This window comes from Mastomys coucha, unplaced genomic scaffold (assembly GCF_008632895.1).
Source record: "Mastomys coucha isolate ucsf_1 unplaced genomic scaffold, UCSF_Mcou_1 pScaffold20, whole genome shotgun sequence".
In the NCBI taxonomy this organism is placed as follows: domain Eukaryota; kingdom Metazoa; phylum Chordata; class Mammalia; order Rodentia; family Muridae; genus Mastomys; species Mastomys coucha.
In genome coordinates, this window is record NW_022196903.1 from 56,792,078 (window position 1) to 56,811,521 (window position 19,444).

The 19,444-nt window shown below is 36.1% G+C and overlaps 1 pseudogene; it reads left to right on the forward strand.

Moving 5' to 3' along the window:
- Positions 1-7,589: 7,589 nt before the first annotated feature.
- Positions 7,590-19,444, forward strand: part of LOC116099862 — a 42,143-nt pseudogene continuing 30,288 nt past the window's right edge.

A 19,444-nucleotide genomic window follows, 5' to 3' on the forward strand; every position in this document is an offset into this window, starting at 1 on the left:
GGGAGGCAGAGGCAGGTGGATTTCTGAGTTCGAGGCCAGTCTGGTTTACAGAATGAGTTCCAGGACAGCCAGGGCTACACAGAGAAACCCTGTCTCAAAAAACAAAACAAAACAAAAATAATGAAAAGAGTTGATGTTCTGGCTAGTTTTATGTCAACTTGATACAACTTGAAAGGAGGGAATCTCAATTTAGAAAATGTGACCATAAAATCAGGCTGGAGTCAAGCCTGTAGGGCATTTTCTCAATTAATGACTGATGTGAGAGGGTCTAGTATACTGTGAATAATGCAACCACTGGATTGGTGGTTCTGGATTCTGTAAGGAAACAGGCTGTGCACTCCATTAAGAGTAAACCAATAAGGAGCACTCCTCCATGGCCTCTGCATCAGCTCCTGCTCCAAGTTCCTGTCCTGTTTGAGTTCCTACCTTGGCTTTTGGCTTCCTACAATGGACTATGGTATAGGATATGTAAGCCAAATAAACCCCTCCTCTGAGGTTACTTTTAAAAAATATTTAATTCATGCAATACATCCTGTAAACTATTTCCTTCTGCATATTTCTCCCACTTCCCCTCCACCTTCCCTCCCCTGGAGATCTTCTACAATCTACAGTTTTCCCCAGAAGAGAACAGGCATCCCAGGGAAACAAACCAAACATGCCACAAATAAGATACAAGTAGATGAGGAAAAAACCCTCACATCAAGAATAGAAGAGAAGCCCAGTAATAGGAAATGGGTCTCCAAAATAGGTAAAAGTGTCAGAGAAACCTGATCTCTGTGTCCGAAGTTACCACAAACACCAAATTAGCAACTTGAAGATTCCCCTTTACCTGGGAGTCCTCATGCTACACATCTGACAAGGTTTTAAACCTCTTTTATGTCATTGCTCTGGTCTTATATTAACTCTGACACTTTCTGTGACTTAGCCCACCATTTAATGTTTCACTTGTTCTGCTTGTACTTTTGGCAGAATTGTAAACCAGCTCACACTATTCTTCTAGTTCATTGTTTTACTATAGAGATTAAAATCTCATGTACATTTTCTTACTTATTATATTTATTTGTTATTATTTATTACCTATGAAGTGGAATATAATTTTCTCAGAACAGATATATTAGCTTAGTTCCTTGCTATGTTCCTAGTATATATAATGACACCTACTTTATAATAGAAACCAGAACATTTTAGATAGATGGATTGATAGATAGATGAATAGGTATATGAATAATGGATGGATGGGTTGGTACATATAAAGATGAATTAATGAAAAAAACAGAGAAAATATGAGGGAAATGTTTTTTTTTTTTTTTTTTGCAATGTGAATAGATTCAAGACACTTGCAAAATGAAAAATTTAGGAAAGGATACAATGTTGTTATTATTAACTCATAAACTTGTAGTATTATTTAAAAATTATGAAAGTACTATTTCTCAAAATAAAATTGGAGTACTTCTAAGAGCCAAGATTATGCAGTAAATACTCAGAAAATAATTTCATACTGTTGTTTCTCCTATGGGTCTGCAAAACCATTCAGCTCCTTTGATCCTTTCTCTAGCTTCTCCATTGGGGACCCTGTGCTCAGTCCAATGGGTGGCTGTGTCCCTCCACCTCTGTATTTGTTAAGGACTGGCAGAGCCTCTCAGGCTTTACAGGTTATAACAGGCTTTTGGTAGCAAGCACTTGTTGGCATCCACAATATTGTCCGGGTTTGATAACTGTATATGGGATGGATCATCAGGTGGGGCAGTCTCTGAATGGTCATTCCTTCAGTCTCTGCTCCACACTATATCTCTGTAATTCCGTACATGGGTATTTTGTTCCTCCTTCTAAAAAGGACAGAAGTAGCCTCACTGGTCTTCCTTCTGCTTGAGATTCATGTAGTTTGTGAATTGAATCTTGGGCATTCTTAGCTTCTGGGCTAATATCCATTTATCAGTGAGTGCATACCATGTGTGTTCTTTTGTGATTAGGTTACCTCACTCAAGATGATGTTTTCTATTTCAATCCATTTGCCTAAAAATTTAATGAATTCATTGTTTTTAAAAGCTGAGTAGTACTCCATTGTGTAAATGTACCACATTTTCTGTATCCATTCATTTGTTGAGGGACATCTGGGTTCTTTCCAGCTTCTGGCTATTATAAATAAGTCTGCTATGAACCCCCAGAGCTCTCAGGGCCTAAACTACTAATGTAAGAGTACACATGGTGGGACTCATGACTCCACGTGCATATGTAGCAAAGGATGGCCTTGTAGGTCATAAATGGGAGGAGAGGCTCTTGGTCCTATGAAGGTTCTATGCCCCAATGTAGGGAATGCCAGTGCCAGGAAGCAGGAGTGGGTATGTTGGTGAGCAGAGGGAGGGATGAGATGATAGGGAGTTATCAGAGGGGAAAGGAGGAAATGGGATAACATTTGAAATGTAAATAAAGAAAATATCTAATAAAACATCTAAGAAAATAAACTGTAAACTTGAAGAAATATATATACAAAATGAAAATAAATTTACCTTAGTCTAAAACCTTATTTTTCCTTATTTTTATACATTTAATTCTGTATACTAGACAACATTTTTCCATACTTCCTTTAGAAAATCCAGCATTATTAAAAGATGAATTAGAATGTATATATTTCTATGTGTGCCTTACACTGCATCTTCCTCAATTCTTTGACATAGAAAGAATAGAAAATATCATACTGAACATTTTGTAAGGATGACATAACAGAGATGAAATGTTTGAAAGTTATTCTTATAGTTTGTATTTTATTTGAATTTTATTTAAATGGAATATTTTATTCCTAATTGAAGGTATTACACAGTGACAGCTAACAGATTTTTGGCTTGGTATATAATGAACTGTGTGACTAATGCAAAAGAAATGATCTCTCATCTGATTAAACTTACCTTGTGTTTCTTTCATGAGTACTACTTACAAAAAGTATATACTAATGATTTCAGGAGGAATAAGTCATCAAATAATATAATAATACCATCACTGTCCATCAAATTCAAATTTAAAATTTAGTTCATTCAATTTGTCTATGTAATTATTTCTATGAACTCATTTACACTCATAAAATTTCTGTCATACATGAAAAACAACAAAAACTTCTTAAGTAAGGTGATTGTTGAAAGTGCATAGAGGACATTCCAGAACAAATAGTTTGGAATCAGTTTTCTTTTTTCCATAATACTTATGAATTACCACTAAATATTACCCTAGTGCTATAATAGTCTAGATTATAACTATTTCAAAATTTTATTACAATGCTTGTTCAGTATTTACTATTGCATATTCATATCTACCATTTGTTTTCTGTTGAAAGCATAAAACATTATAACCAAATATAACTTGGTGAGGATGGAATTATTTCACTCAGGGATAGCAGTATATTATCTGTGAAAGCAAAGACAGAAAATCAAATCAGAGTCTGAAAGGCAAGAACTTGAGCAGAGACCCCAGAGAAATACTGTTTACTAGCTTGCTCCCAAGGTTTGCTCATCTTACTTTCTCAAATAACAATAACCTCTTGTCTGAAGTGACACCACACTCTGTGTGAGAGGCCCTCCACATGGACTATTAATTAAGAAAGCTTCCAAGAGATTTGCCTACAATCCAATCAGATTGATGATTTTCTCAGTTAAGGTTCATTCTTCCCAGTACCCTAGCATGTGACAAGTTTATAAAAATCAAATCAGCACAATTGATCCCTTGTCAATTATACAGATAACTTTGTTAAACCAATAAGCTATTTACTCTGAATTATTCCCAAGCTTTCATGTTAATATCATTGTATAAAACAACATAACTTGCTTTCTGTCCTATGCCTTCTACTGAGACAGATCATCAGCATATTTTTACCTCTGAAACCCCCACAGTCTGAAGGTCTCCCAAGAGATCTGCAGCATGCAGGGCAATGGGACCCAAATAAACAGAGCAGCTGGGAACCCTGAGGAACCCAGCAGACTTGGGACTCATCCCCTTTGCTCCAATCCCATCCCTTTCTGGCCTGCACATTCCGCCAGGTCATATTATCAGCTTGGCTGTCCCTTAGAAGACTTCAACACCCTCCACTCACAAATGGACAGGTAATTGAAACAGAAACTAAATGGAGAAACCATGAACCTAACAGAAGTTATGAAGGAAATGGATTTAACTGATATATACAAAATTTTTCACCATAAAACATAATAACATTTATTCTTCTCAACACCTCATGGTACCTTCTCCAAAATTCACCATATAATCTATAACAAGACAAGCCTCAACTGACACAAGAAGATTGAAATAATCCCATGGATCCTATCAGATCATAATGGACAAATGCTAGACTTCAATAACAACAAAAATAACAGAAAGCCCACATGCCCATGGAAAATGGACAGCTCTCTACTCAATGATAACTTGTATTTTATTTGAATTTTATAAGGGAATTTTGAATTTTTAAGGGAAGAAATAATGAAGGAAATTAAAGACTTCCTGGAATTCAAAGAAAATGATGACACAGCATAGTCAAACTTATGGTAGAAAATGAAAGCAGTTCTAAGAGGAAAATTCATAGCACTAAGTTCACTCATAAAGAAACTGGAGAGATCCTACACATAAAACATAACAGCACACCTGAAAGCCCAAAAACAAAAAGAAGCAAATACATCCAAGAGGGGTAGATAGCAGAAAATTGTCAAATTCACAGCCAAAATCAACCAAAATGAAAGAGAATAATACAAAGAATCAACAAAACCAAAAACTGGTTCCTTGAGAAAATCAGCAAGATAGCTAAACCCCTAGCCAAACTAACCAAAGGACATAGAGACAGTATCCAAATTAACAAAATCAGAAGTAAAAAGGGAGATGTTACCGTCCAGCAGCAATGATAGAAAAGGGTTTTCTGGAATATGGAGTCAGGAGAAAATTGGCTAGCCATAATTATATCTTACCCACGTGGAAGGCACCTTAAAAATTAGACAACTCTGTATAGCCCTGACTGTCCTGGAACTCACTCTGTAGACCAGGCTGGCCTCAAACTCAGAAATCTGCCTGCCTCTGCCTCTTAAGTGCTTTGATTAAAGGCATGTGCCATCACAGCCTGGCTCCCAAAACCAAAACTTAACAATAAAAGAACTTTTGAGGAAATCACCATTCCTGACCTCAAATTATACTACAGAGCAATAGTGATTAAAATTGTGTGGTATTGTATATGCATAGCAGTGGATGGCCAAGTTGCTCATCAATGGGAGGAGAGGCTCTTGGCCCTGAGAAAGTTCTGTGCCCCAGTGTAGGGGAATGCTAAAGCCAGTAAGCAAAAGGGGATGGGGTAATGAGCAGGGGGAGGGGGGAGGGAACAGCTGTGGGTTTGTTTTAGGGTTTTTTAATTATTTTTTTGAGGGGAACCTGGGAAAGGAGATATTGTAAATAAAGAAAACATCTAATAAAAAAACAATTGCATGGTATTTGTACAGAGACAGACAGGTTGATCAATGAAATAGAATTGAAGGCCTAGAAATATAACCACACACTGAAGGACACTTGATCTTTAACAAAGAAGCCAAAAATATATAATGGAAAAAAGAATGAATGAATCTTCAATAACTGGTGTTGGTGTAACTGGGGGTCTGTATGTAGAAAAATGAAAGTAGATCTAAATGACAAATATGGATTTGTCACTCTTGGGCTTGTACTCATAAGATGTCCCACCATACCACAGGTGCAAGTGTTCCTCTATGTTTATAGTGACCTTATTTGTGATAGTCAGAAACTGGAAACAACTCGGATGTACCACAACAGAAGAATGAATACAGAAAATGTCATTCATTTACCAATTGAATACTATTCTGATATTAAAGATGAAGACATCATGAGATTTGCAGGAAAGTGGATGGAACTAGAAAATATCATCTTGAGTAAGGTATCTCTGACCCAAAGTAGCATGATGGTATGTACTCACTAATGAGTGGGTATTAGCACAAAAATTACAAAATACGCAGAATACAATCCACAGAACTCAAGAAGGTTAACAAGCTGAGAGGCTCAAGTGAGGAGGCATCAATCCCACTTGGGAGGGAGAAGAAAGAAATCATAGGTGGTAGGGTGGGGAGCACAGTAAGGGAGGAAACTGTATGGGAGAGGGGATGGAGAGGAAAATATAGAACATTATCAGATATTGGGACAGGGGGAACAGAATGGAAGCCCTGAGAGCCAGCAAAAGGAATGGAAATATGCAACCTCAGGATGTGGATGGTATGAGCACCCTCTAGAATGTCCCAGAGATTAGGGAGATGAGAGACTCTAAGGATTCAAAGGTGGAACATTAGATGAAGTGCCCAACAGTGGAGAGAGGGAACTTTTAGAGTCCACCTCCAGTAGAAATACAGGGCATGAAGTGTAAGGATGGGCTTTCCATCCACACAGTCAAAAAATCTGACCCAGAATTGTTCTTGTCTAAAAGAACTGCAGAGCAAAGAATGGAGAAACGATACAGGAAAAGGATTTCTAGTGACTGGCCCAAATTGGGATCCATCTCAAGGGGAGGCTCCAAGGAGTGATATTACTGATGCTATGGTGTGCTTACAGACAGAAGCCTAACATGGCTACTCATGAGAGACCCAACAAGCAGTTGACCAAGATAGAAGAAGATACTTACACACAACCAATGGATAGTAATTGGGGACACCTGTAGCTGAATTAGTGAAATGCTGGAAAAAGTGGAGGATTGTGATCCCACAGAAAGACCAGCAGTCTCAACTAATCTAGACCCCCGCAATTTCTCAGACACTAGGCCACCAACCAGTAAGCATTCTCTAGTTGGTAGGAACCCCCTACCCCCATCCCCAACACATATACAGCAGAGGACTGCCTGGTCTGTCTCCAGTGAGAGAAGATATACCTAACCTTTAAGTGATTTGAGGGTCCAGGGAGTAGGGAGGCCTTTCTGGGTGTGCTGGTGTAGTGTGGGGTAGGTAGGCATTGGGAGGGTAGGATGGGGACATTCTCTTGGAGACAGGGGCCCTGGAGGAGTGGGATGATGAACTATCAGAGGGTAGACCAGGAGTGGGATAATGATTGAACTGTATATATTAAAGATAATTTTTAAAAAGTTGTTACTCAACAAACTGTATTTTGTTGGGGTTCCTCAGCTGCAAGACATCGGAGTTTGCCACTACAGACTCAACTCATGCCTGCTGTGCCTGAAACAAAGGCTCACGGACTAAACCTACATTCTGGGGACATCTGTTGTTGACCTCCTCCCCCACTGTGGACTGCGCCTCCAGCCATTCCCAGGACTTGCTGGACGCCCTGAGTTTACACCTTTAGCCCTACAGCTGGTTTCCCTTTGACATCATCCTAGATTTTGCTCAGACTCTTCCTGACTCCTCCCTAATTCCTTATGTTATTCAAATGTCGTTGTAACCTAGAGATTCAGTTTGCTCTCTTGTATATAATTGCTGAACCTCCCAAGTAAAGGAGAGCCTTGATTGGAAACCCTCAACTTGGCTTTGTGTCCTTTTGTTCTCGAACTCTGTGTTTCAGGTCTCCTTTCTCCCTTTGGTCGAGGCAGAACCCAGTTCATGAAACTGCGGGACAGTGTCATAATGGCGCCCAACATGGGGCTCGAATATGGAGGAAAGGAGACACCGTTAAGAAGCAGGGCCCTGCCTAAAAGAATTCAGATGGTAAAGGTAAAAGGACATACACCACTCTGCACTGTAGATATTTTCAATGCTAGTGCTAACCTTATTTTAATATTGTAGAATTGTGTGTGCTAGAAATGTACGGGTCTAGGCTGAGTTTACGCTGACCCGGCGTTTAAATTCACCTAGGAGCTTAATGGCAAGAGTTCGAATGAGATGAAAACAGCGGTATTAAATGTAAAAAAGTTGCTCATAACAAAAGGAATCAGGGTTGAAAAGGATGCATTAAAAAAATCTCTCAGGTGAGATAGAATCTTGATGCACATGGCTTCAAGAAGTAAGTAATGTAAGACCCCCGAAGGGAGACACTTATTCAAGTCTCGGGGTTGTCCCGCACCCAGGGAGACACTGAGACCGGACTTGCTGCAATCACACGAGGAAGTTTTATTATAAGCAAGACGGGACAAGAGCTCAGGCCAGCATGCTGGGGTCGAAACTCATACACCGCGCAGGGAGTAGAGGAGTTCGACCCCGGCCTGGGATTTTACAAGGCTTATAAAGGCATAACCCACAAAAAAGAGGAAACGGGGTAAATTCCAAACCATAGATTCATCATCTAGCAAAGAGTCATGTATAGGTTTTTCTGGGCAACCTCCTAAGGCATTGTCACACTCCAGCCAGGGCGTCATGACATTCCACAGAGGGTGTTAGAGCACCCTGTGGTCATTCCAGGAAAGGCATTCTGTGGTTATTCCAGGACAGGAAAGGTGTTTTTTCAAGTTCCTGGAACAGTCACTCAGCCTAAGGGCGTGAAGTTCATGTCAGTCAAAGATTTCTCTGCTCTATAGGAGCATGCTTGACTCCATTTTGGGACTTAGTTAAGAATTTTTATTCTACAGTAAGAGTGTTAAATAAGATTGCAGGGAACTACAGGTCAAATGATCCTGGCACAAAGTCAGGGAAATCGATGATGTTTCACATGTAGAAGTATGAATCACTTTAAAAATGATTGCCCTAAGAAATTAGGAGCCACAAGCAGGCAGCAGTCAGGTGCTGAGAGGAAAGCATCAGGCCAAAGATTCATAAATTTAAAAAAGGCCTTCAAGACAATGGCCTGGCCATGGCGGGAATTCTGTGATTTGGGTGACGTGACTAAGCTCGCAGGCCAGTTGTGGTGGCACACGCTGGTAGGATTTGCTGAGGAGGCAGAGACAGGCAGATTCCTGAGTCATACAATTGGTGTGAGAGATAGATTTAAACTGAAAGACAAAGCAAAAGCTGATTTAAGTTGCCCTGCTGAAAAGCTGCTTGTAAAACGGGTCAGAAGCTTAAGTTCTAAATTCTTTGACTGATCTAAATTTATAAGATTTGTGTAGCTGTTTCATTTGTTTTTTAACTACTCTTAAAGGTATAGATATATTCTGTATTGAGTATGGTAAAACGTAAGTGAAAGCTAGTTTAAAGCTGGTAACTCAGGTAACACGTGGCTTATCTGTTGACCCCATGATTTTACTTTCCAGAGATCTGACATGCTCTGAGAATTTGTCTCAGAATGACCCAGGCTTGCTAGCTTCGGTCCAGAGGCAAAGAGACACTTGAATGATTTTGTGGCATGAATGTGGTGTTTTTGATATTGATTTTGGAAAATGTAGATTGTTTAAAATTGGGTTTTGCCCTTTTAAACAGCAAAATTGCCCTTAAAATCTTTTGGGTGTAACTCAGGTGGTTTGCTCAGTGAAATATTTACATTTGAGTTAATGCAAAAGTGCAGAGAGGCTTCTGTAAAGCCTAAGAGACATTCCTTTTGTTTTAGAAACCAGGCCTAGGGAAGCCTTCCTGGCCTCACCCCTCCCTTACCTCAGAGAAATTGTTTTTGAGACAAAACCAGTGTTGTCACAGTTCTGTAGGTGTGGTTCAAAGAAATTTTAAATTTGGAGTTTATAGAGAGTCAAAGTCATGGAGTAGAGTTATAGTGTTTTAAGAGGTTGTTTTCCCCTCTCTATCCTTGTAGTTTTAAAGACTTTATTTGTCTCTGCACAGATAATTAAACTATGTGCTATATAGTCACTGTTTTTAAAGTGCTAAAATCAAACTTTTAATTTATAAATATATATATAGCTCAGAGTTTACAATTGCTTGGAGTTGTTCCTTTTTAAATATTACTAATTCTCAAATTTTACAGTTGTTCATGCTTATACAACTAAAGTTGAGAGAAAGTACTGTTCCTTTAAAAAACTGTCTTTAGATATCTTAAACTGCCTGGACAAGACCCTTAAGGCAATGATACAACAAATTTGTATCCCAGGCAGATTACAGACTTTATACAAAAACAATTGGTCATATAATGTGATTCTTTATATCATCAAAATAGGAATAGCTTAAGATGATAATTTAGTATTTAAAAAATAATAATAAATATTTCTGATTTTAAAAAATAAAAATAAAATATGCACATGTAACTATAAATACCTTTTCAATTTTTCTAGTTAAGATTTTCTTAACAAGAAAGCAACAAAAAATGTAGTCATTGCCTACATTAATTTTCTATGTTTGATGTTCTTAAATAGATTAGAACATATTATAGAACTGGCTGTTACAGTCAGGCATTTGAAATGTTTTGTTAACAATCTAATGTTATCCATATTACTGAGATAAGTTATTTCTCAGAGACAATATTTACTCAATGTGCATTTCGCACTTTGAAAGTTTAATTTTTATATTAAAAGAAGGGGGAAATGCATTCCACTTCAAAAGCATTTTGTTTTTTGCTTGTTTTGAAAAGCATATTCTATTTTTTGCCTCTTATAAAAATGTTCACACACACACACAGATGTAAGAATATTCTTTACAATTTTACCTGCTTTTACTAATAATATTACAAAGAGTTCATGAAGGCAGAAGAAAACATTAGTAATTGATGACAGGAAGCATTGAAAGGTACGAAACTAATTACTCTGAAATAGACACTGTTTAAAGGAGAAAGATTACTTTTGATTTTGTATATACTACAGACAAATATATGAATAAAATCAGATGTTTAAAATACAAGATCTACTTTTGATAGCGACAGAAAATGAATGTTGAATTCTCCAGTCATTCTCCCTCTCTCATTTTTTAAAATATAGTAAAACAACTAATCCTATTATAAACACTTAGTCACAGATAGTAAGAGGCCTGATTGTGAGACAGATCAACCAGATTAAGACAGATCAAGTGGAAATGGCATCAACAATAATGCTCAAGGACTAAGAAAACAAAACAAAACAAGTCTTATCAAGGATTAATTTGATTCTAAAAACAAATACAAAGTACCAACTCATTAATTTTCAAATTGACAATTCATCATTGGTACAAGTGCCATGTAAAAACATATTATCTACAACTTGGTCCCAAGAAAAAATAACAAACAACTCATTCTTGATATAATTAAAGTAGATGGAAGCAAGAGTAGCAACTAATGTGAGTCATGTCACAGTGTAGTGACACAGTGACACTTTATTCAGAAGTATTCTTGGAAACACACCTTGTTAAAATACAAACAAAACATATTGGATATTGAATTATTCATAATCTTTATTCAAATTTTTCCATAAGTGTCAGTGTATATTTAATGATTAAATAACTCAAAAAATAGTGACATCTATCTCTTAAAATTGCAATATTATTTTCATAAAAGTCCTTTTAGAGTACTAAATTCATATCTTTTGATTAAAAGAAACCATGGGGGAAATCTGTAAGTTCTACAAAATGTATGTCAGAGATATTAAAGAACTCAAAAAATCTGCTTTTAATTTAACAAAGCATTTTCTTGTTTCTTTTGGCTCTAAACCAGTATAAAAATAAATTTCTTATGTATAACCTATGATAATATAATAATGAAAGTTTATACTTCATTAGTGAAGAATTTTATAGACATTGTGAAAGAAAAACTCAATTGGGAATGTGAGATTCCAATTTGTATCTCCTAGAATATTTATTGACAAAAGTGATGTTTTCATAGTAGGTTGCCATGTTACATTAGGACTGATTTGTTTGAATTAAAATACTCAACATTTATTTACTTGGTTTTTGTCTTGATTCTTGTATTCATTAAAGAGTACAACAACAACTATTATAGTCAACCTCTGAATCTCAATTTTCTCTTCTGTATGAGGTCAATGATGCTATTAGATAAAGCATTTATAAGTAACAGATTAAACCTAATGTAAAAACTACAGGTGTGTTTTGGGAGGAATTATGAACAGGACAGCAGGCCACATGACAAGCCAGATTTCTCAAGACAGAGTGTACATTATGTGCTCTGCAAACATTTACAAAGGGGCATGACAGAAGAAAACTCAGGAAAATCAAGTGAAGGGATTACTAAAACCTGAGTGGTTAATGAAGAAGGAAGCCATGAAATGAGAAGATTAGGTAGAATTCTAAGATGGGAAAGAAGCAAGTGTTTATTATAACTATTGCCATATTCCTCCTCTACATAATTTAGCTGTTTGGTTTCATTGGTACATTGTGAATTTTATGAGAAAAATATATCTATTTTACTAATCAAAATTCTGCCAACCTATAAATTGCTATAGGTGATTTGCTAAACAGTATTTTCATAGTTGGTAAATACTTTATTCTATGGAATACTTTTTAGGAAAAAAAATGTATCTAGTGTGTTTCCACTATCATTAATCACATTTTAAGTTATGAGAAGAGTAGAGTTTATAGTGAATCTAGAGCTGTGGTGTGCGGTCTCTATTTCTCCCACCAATTCCCTATCATTTAGAGCAAAAAAAATAGCTCAGTGTTATTTTTTTCTATTCAATCCTAAATTCCATTTTCTGCAATGTGTGCTCATTTAGGGAAAAAAAAGTTATTTTATATTTCCACAAATTTATTTTCGTTCTTTTTATATTTACATTTAGTTTCTTTTGGCACTTTTATTCTTCATTATAGACTTAAGCAATATCCACAGGAAGCAGAAAGAAGAAAAATTAAAAATGTGTTATTCTAGAGTGATTGTACCAATGTGCAATCCCACCCGCAATGGAGGGGTGTTCCTCTTTCTCCACATCCACACAACATGTGTTGTCACCTGAGGTTTTGATCTTAGTCATTCTGATTGGTGTAAAGTGGAATTCTAGGGTCTTTTTGATTTGCATTTCTCTGATCACTAAGGACTTCGAACATTTCTTTATGTGCTTCTCAGCCATTTGAGCTTCCTCAGTTGTAACACTTTGGTTTAGTTCGATACCCCATTTTCTGATAGGGTTGTTTGATTTTTTGGTGATTACCTTCTTGAGTTCTCTATGCATTTTGGATATTAACCCTCTATAGTATGTGGAGTTAGTGAAGATTTTTTCCCAATCTGTAGGTTGCCAATTTGTCCTGTTAACTATGTCCTTTGCCTTAGAGAAGCTTTACAGTTTCATGAGATCCCATTTATCAATTCTTGATCTTGACCACGAGCCATTGGAGTTCTGTTTAGGAAATTTCCCCCTGTGCCAATAAGTTCACGTCTCTTTCCACCTTTCTCTTCTATTAGATTCAGTATGTCTAGTATTATGTTGGGATCCTTGATCCACTTGGATTTGAGCTTTTTACAAGGTGACAAATAAGGGCCTAATTTAATTTTTCTACATACAGACAGTCTGTTAGACCAGCACCATTTATTGAAGATGCTTTTTATTTTTTACGTTGTATATTTTGGGGTCATTGTCAAAGATCAAGTGCCCATAAGTGTGTGGTTTTTTTTCTCAGTTTTCAATTCTATTCCATTGATCAATGTGTCTGCCACTGTACCAATAACATGCAGTTTTTATCACTATTGCTCTGTAGTAAAGCTTGAGGTCAGGGATGGTGATTTCCCCCAGCCATTCTTTTATTGTTAAGAATTGTGGAGGTTACTCAGAAAATTGGAAGTAGATCTACCTGAAGACCCAGCTATACCACTCGGGAATATACCCAAAAGATGCCCTACCATGTCGCAGGGGCACGTGTTCCACTATGTTCATAGTGGCCTTATTTGTGATAGCCAGAAGCTTGAAACAACCCAGATATCCTGTGACAGAAGAATTAATATGAAAATGTGGTTCATTTACACAATGGAATACTATAAACTATTAAGAAGACATCCTGAGTATTGCAGGCAAATGGATGGAACTAGAAAATATCATCGAGTGAGGTAATTCAAACCCAAAAGGATATGCATGATATGTAATACTAATAAGTGAATATTAGCCAAAAAAGGAGTAGAGAATACACAAGATATAGTCCAGAGAACTCAAAGGTAAACAAGCTGAAGTGCCCAATGAGGATGCCTCAGTTCCACTTGAGAGGGAGAAGAAAGGAATTACAAGTGAGGATGGAGGGAGAGACCTGGGAGGGAAAGTATAGGGAGGGGAGAATGAGAGGATAGAGGGAACTGATGTGATATTGGGTGAGGGAAAAGGACTGAAGCCCTAGGGGCCAGCAGAAAGAATGGAAATAGGCAACCTGGGTAGATAGGAGATTGAGGGGACCCTCCAGAATGCACCAGAGACCGGAGAGATGATAGACTCTCAGGTCTGAAAGGGAGGGAACTTAGATTAAATGGCTGAGAGTAGGGAGAGGCAACTTATAAAGCTCACCTCCAGCAGGAAGACAGGGCATCAAATGATGGAGAGGAGAGTCATCCCCTAATCCAAGTCTGACCAATAATTATTCCTGTCTGAAAGAATTACAGGGATGGAAATAGAGAGAAGCCAGTGAAAAGAACTTCCAGTGACAGGCCCAAAGTGGGATCCAGCTCAAGAGGAGGTCCCAAGGCCTGACACTGTTACTGAAACTATGGAGTGCTCACAAAAAGGACATCGCATGACTGTCCTCCAGAAGACCCAAAAAGTAGCTGAAAGAGTGAGATGCAGTTTTTACACCCAACAAATGGACAGAAGTAGCTGACCCCTGTTGTTGAATTAGGGAACTCTGAAAGAAGCTGAGGAGAAGGGAAGCCCTATAGGAGGAACAGCTTTCTCAATTAATCTAGACCCCTGTGATCTCTCAAACACTGGACCACCAAACAGGTAGCATACACCAGCTGATATGAGGCCTCCAACATATATACAGTAGTTACTGCCAGGTCTGTGTTCATTCAGAGATGATGCATGTAACCTTCAAGAGACTGGAGGCTCCAGGGAGTTGAGAGTTCAGATGAACTTGGGGGGGGGCATTGGAGACATCCATGTGGAGACAGTTGTGTGTGGATGAAGTATGGGATATGGAACAGTCAGAGGGTAAATGGGGGAGGAGAATAAAATATGGAGTGTAAATAAATAAATAAATAAATAAAATTTTACAAATGGATTATTCTTGAAATAATTATTTATATGTAAACATGTACAATATTTAATGTGCCAAAAATGTTTCTTGATGTCAAATGGATTTAGATGTCATTTTCTTTCTTAAACTTGATTCACATCATAAGTTCATTTAGGCTCTTTGTGGTTTTTATATGTAGGAGCTTGGGATGACACATTTCCTATGTAAGACTGTTTTTAAGATGGTTGGTTGTGTTATTTCATTTATTTTCCTTTAACTCCAGTATTAAAAAAATCTTTCTTGATATCTTCTTTGACTCATTAATCATTAATTAATGAAATGTTCAACTTTTTCATCTTCACTTCATAAAGAATAGCTTGTGATAAATTTGAAGTTTTGTGGCTTTATGGTCACATAGGATATAGAGTTATTTTAATTTTTCTAAGTTTGTTAATATTTATTTTCTGTTCCATGGTATGGACTGTTTTAGAGAAGCTTCTGTGAATAGTACAATAGGATATATATTATTTTGTGTTTGGATAGAATATTCTGTATTTTTGTTATATATTTTTTATGTTTGTTGCCACTTAACTAGAAAGATTCTTCATTTATGTGTTTCTTTGTCCAAAAGACCTGTGTTAGAGAAGTTAGGATATTGTTGGTGTTTCATTTTGGATTTAATTTCAGTAAAATAATTTTTTATAAAACTGGGTACATCAGAGTTTAGTACATATATGTTTGGAATTGTAATATTACCTCAGTTAAGTGTTCACTGTGTTATTTTGAATTTCCCTACTTTGATCCACTAATATATATATGCATCAAACTATGGTGTACCTAATTTTATGAATCATGCACTACTGAAAAAATATAAATACATTTCATTTAAATAAAATAACACAGTATATTATGGTTTTTGGAAATATCATGAGTGTATTTTTTCTACCCTCTTTTACTACATATGCAGAAAAGCCCTCCCATGTTTCCAACTAGCGTTTTTATTTCATTGTATTCTGCTACTTCTGTATCTAGCCTTCATTCCCCATACATGCACATTAACATTTACTTTCATTTGCTCACTTAATAATATTTGGATCTAGGAACCAGAGATTAGAAGATCGTGTTTTATTTGTGTTTCTGGTTCTGGGTTACCTCACTCAATTCAGTATTTCCCAATTCAAACATTTACATTACAATTCATAATATTAGCAAAATTATCATTATGAAAAGGCAACAAAATACAGTTATGGTTGAGTGTCATGATAAGAGAAAGTGTATTAAAGGGTCACAGTATTAGGAAGTTTGAGGATTGCTGAGGTATAATATTGCAGAATGTTGCAATTGGAAAAACTTCACAGAAAAATTAACTATGGAATGAATGACCAAATACAATGAATACATGTACAAAATAAAGTCTACAGCTACCATTCAAAGAACATCATAGAAAAAGTGGCAGCAAGATTGTAAGAGTCAGAGGATCAGAATGCCTGCTATAAATATATATATGTATATATATATATATCTCCCAGAAATCACAAGAATGATACACTAATGATACTACATCATTATTGTTGTCTGAACAATATCTGAGGAATAACAACACCAATAGATAAGCTAATCTGGAAAGAGGAAATATTTTGGGGCCCCACTCATAGACAAAGAATCACTGGCAAATGTGGACTACTCAGACAAGGAGAATTGACCTTCTGCAGGACTCTGCGCATAACTGCTTCTCCAATGTCAAGGGATAAACCCTGAAATCCTGTATACACAAGCAACACCAAATAGATTCATCAGATTTGTATTTATATTTTTATGCATTTATACAAATATAACAATAACAATTTTGCAAAAATAATATCATGATTTTAAAGGGAATTGGGTGGATGCATGTAGTTGAAGGGAGAAAGGAGAGAGGAAGATGCAGTTATATTTTATTTTTAAAAATAAATATATATTTTGAAAAATGATAAACATTAAAAGCTAAGATGCATAAGTAAGAATGAACATATGGAACCTGTTTTTCTGAATCTGAGTTACCTACTTAAATAAGGTTGATTTCTAGATCAATCAATTATGTCTGAGGAAATTCTATTGTAATGTGTGCATGTGTGTGTGTGTGTGTGTATACATTGTCATTATTCATATATTCATATATCTCTTGTTAGATGTCAATGATAATTCTACTTCCTTGCTTTTGTGTATAGTGGAACATTAAGATTGAATGTGAATTACTCTAGTATATAAAGCACTCTTGGTAAATGCTCAGTAGTGGCATTGTAAAGTTATATAATAGTTCTAATTTAAAAGTTTTAAGAAACTTACATATTATCTCCATAAATGCCTCACCATTTCACATCACCACAAGTGAAGAATAATGTTCTTTTAACAGAAAGTTTTAGTATTAATATACTTATAATCATTATATTATGTTAGTTTCTGAAATTCTTTTTAAAGGAAAGTATGTTTTTATTTTACAGTATAACTCTGAGATGAAATGTTCATTAATGTTTCTTTAAAATGATAATTTTTATAAGAAGAAGTTTAAAGTTTCACATTTTCTAGGAAAAGACAGTCAGAAATTTTATATCCTTTCAAACATAATAAGGTTATTGTTGCTGTGTACACCATAGGTATATAGATGGTTGTAATAGATTATAGATATGTAATAGATAATATATCACTATATATAATAGAATATATGATCTACTATACATATGTTTATATATAATATACATATTTATATTGTGTATGTATATACATGTATACATATACACATATGCTATGCACACTCGTCTACTCCAGTCACATCCAAAATATCGGGGATAAAATCCTGATAAAGGATAAGAGGCAATAAGACTTCAAAAGGAGATCTGTGCCTCCGGGATTTCAGACAGTCTCGCTGGTATCCCCTAACTCAGACGTGTTCCAGATCAGTCTTTCCAATCGTCAACAGGGCCTCATAATTAGGCATAAAGCTACCCCAAGAAATGATTTGTAAATGGTTAAGATTGGGCATTGTCTCCTGGCCGACACAATGTTTCTAACTATCCTAGTTTAATGTTTTACGTACTAGAGAGTAATTGAAGGGTTTCTCTCTAGGACATTAGCTAAAAGTCGAGACTCTTCTCTGCCTGCCTCCAGCAAGAACCAGAGAATTAGCATAAGAATACCACAACAGGGAGGGCTCCACCCCTCTTCCTCCTGCTTCACACCTACCTACCAGACTCTGCTGACCTTGGTGTGGGGGTCTCTTGCCTATGTGACTTCAGTCTAATACTAGGACTGGGGAAGAAGGACTTGGACTCACATGCAGGACTAGCACTAGAACTTAGATGGGCTAGGACTCAGATTCATGCATCCACATTCTCCCAGGCCCAGAGTGCTTGGTCCCAGGGGATACAGCACCAGTTCAGAGGTGATAGCTGCTGCTTTAGACCCAGTATGTTTTAGATAGCCTCAGATGTACCTCAACTACTGAGCTGCCAGATTTACCATTTCTCTTTTGCAATAACTGTAAAAGTCTGATGCCATTTCTAAGAAATACATTTAGATCTTATACTTCATGTGTTGTCTCTTCTGTCATTTCTTTGCCTACACCTTGTCGACCCGACTAGGACCCCCCCCCCCAGTTTCTCCCGCGGGTTGAGGGAGGCCCAGATCGGCCGGCCCGTGGCACACATATATATTTTTCCCAAGGAAGAGCATACCAGCAGTTATCTAATATCAAATGGTCAGCCATGTAACTATATGTAGAATCATTATACAGATGAAATAGGTTGCATTTAACAACATAGGAATATATGAGACTGAAATGGGGTCATCAGCTTAACTTATAATCATGTTTATGTTCAAAGAGATTTCATGGGCCATTTATACCATTTTCTAATGAGAATTTTCAGAAATAACAAAAGTAATTTTATATATTTCTATCTATTCATGACAAGAGTTGTGAGAAGTAAATTAAAATACAATATCTCACATATTTTGAAGTCAGTAATTAGACACAATTTATTTTTAAGCAGCTCATGAGATGGGTTGCCTTCACCCCTTTTCCACCTACTATTTTCATATGTCTGAACTGATTTTCTTAATTTGAACCTAGTAAAATGTGAAAGTTAACTCTACCTGTTTCACACAAAGTAATTTCCAGTAAAATATAATGTAACCCAATAAGATGTAGTACGTTAAATATAGCATATAGTAGAAATTGTTGTTGGACTTTTTTAATATTTAGCTTTATTAAAATTTACATTTATCATGTTGACAATACCCAATGGTTCCCTAGTCTTTAATTGAATTTTATTTTGATATCTTTTGCTGCTTTCAAGTTATTCAAATACATTTTCTAAAGTGAGGTTAGCGACATTCTATTGAGTTATAAATAATATCTTTTTTTAATTTTTCATATTAGATTTATTTAACTATATAGCATATTATACAATTAAACATGACAGTTCTATTTTAAAAATTAATTACAAAGCATAGAATTTGAATACCTTTTTATTGGATATTTTACTTATTTACATTTTTTT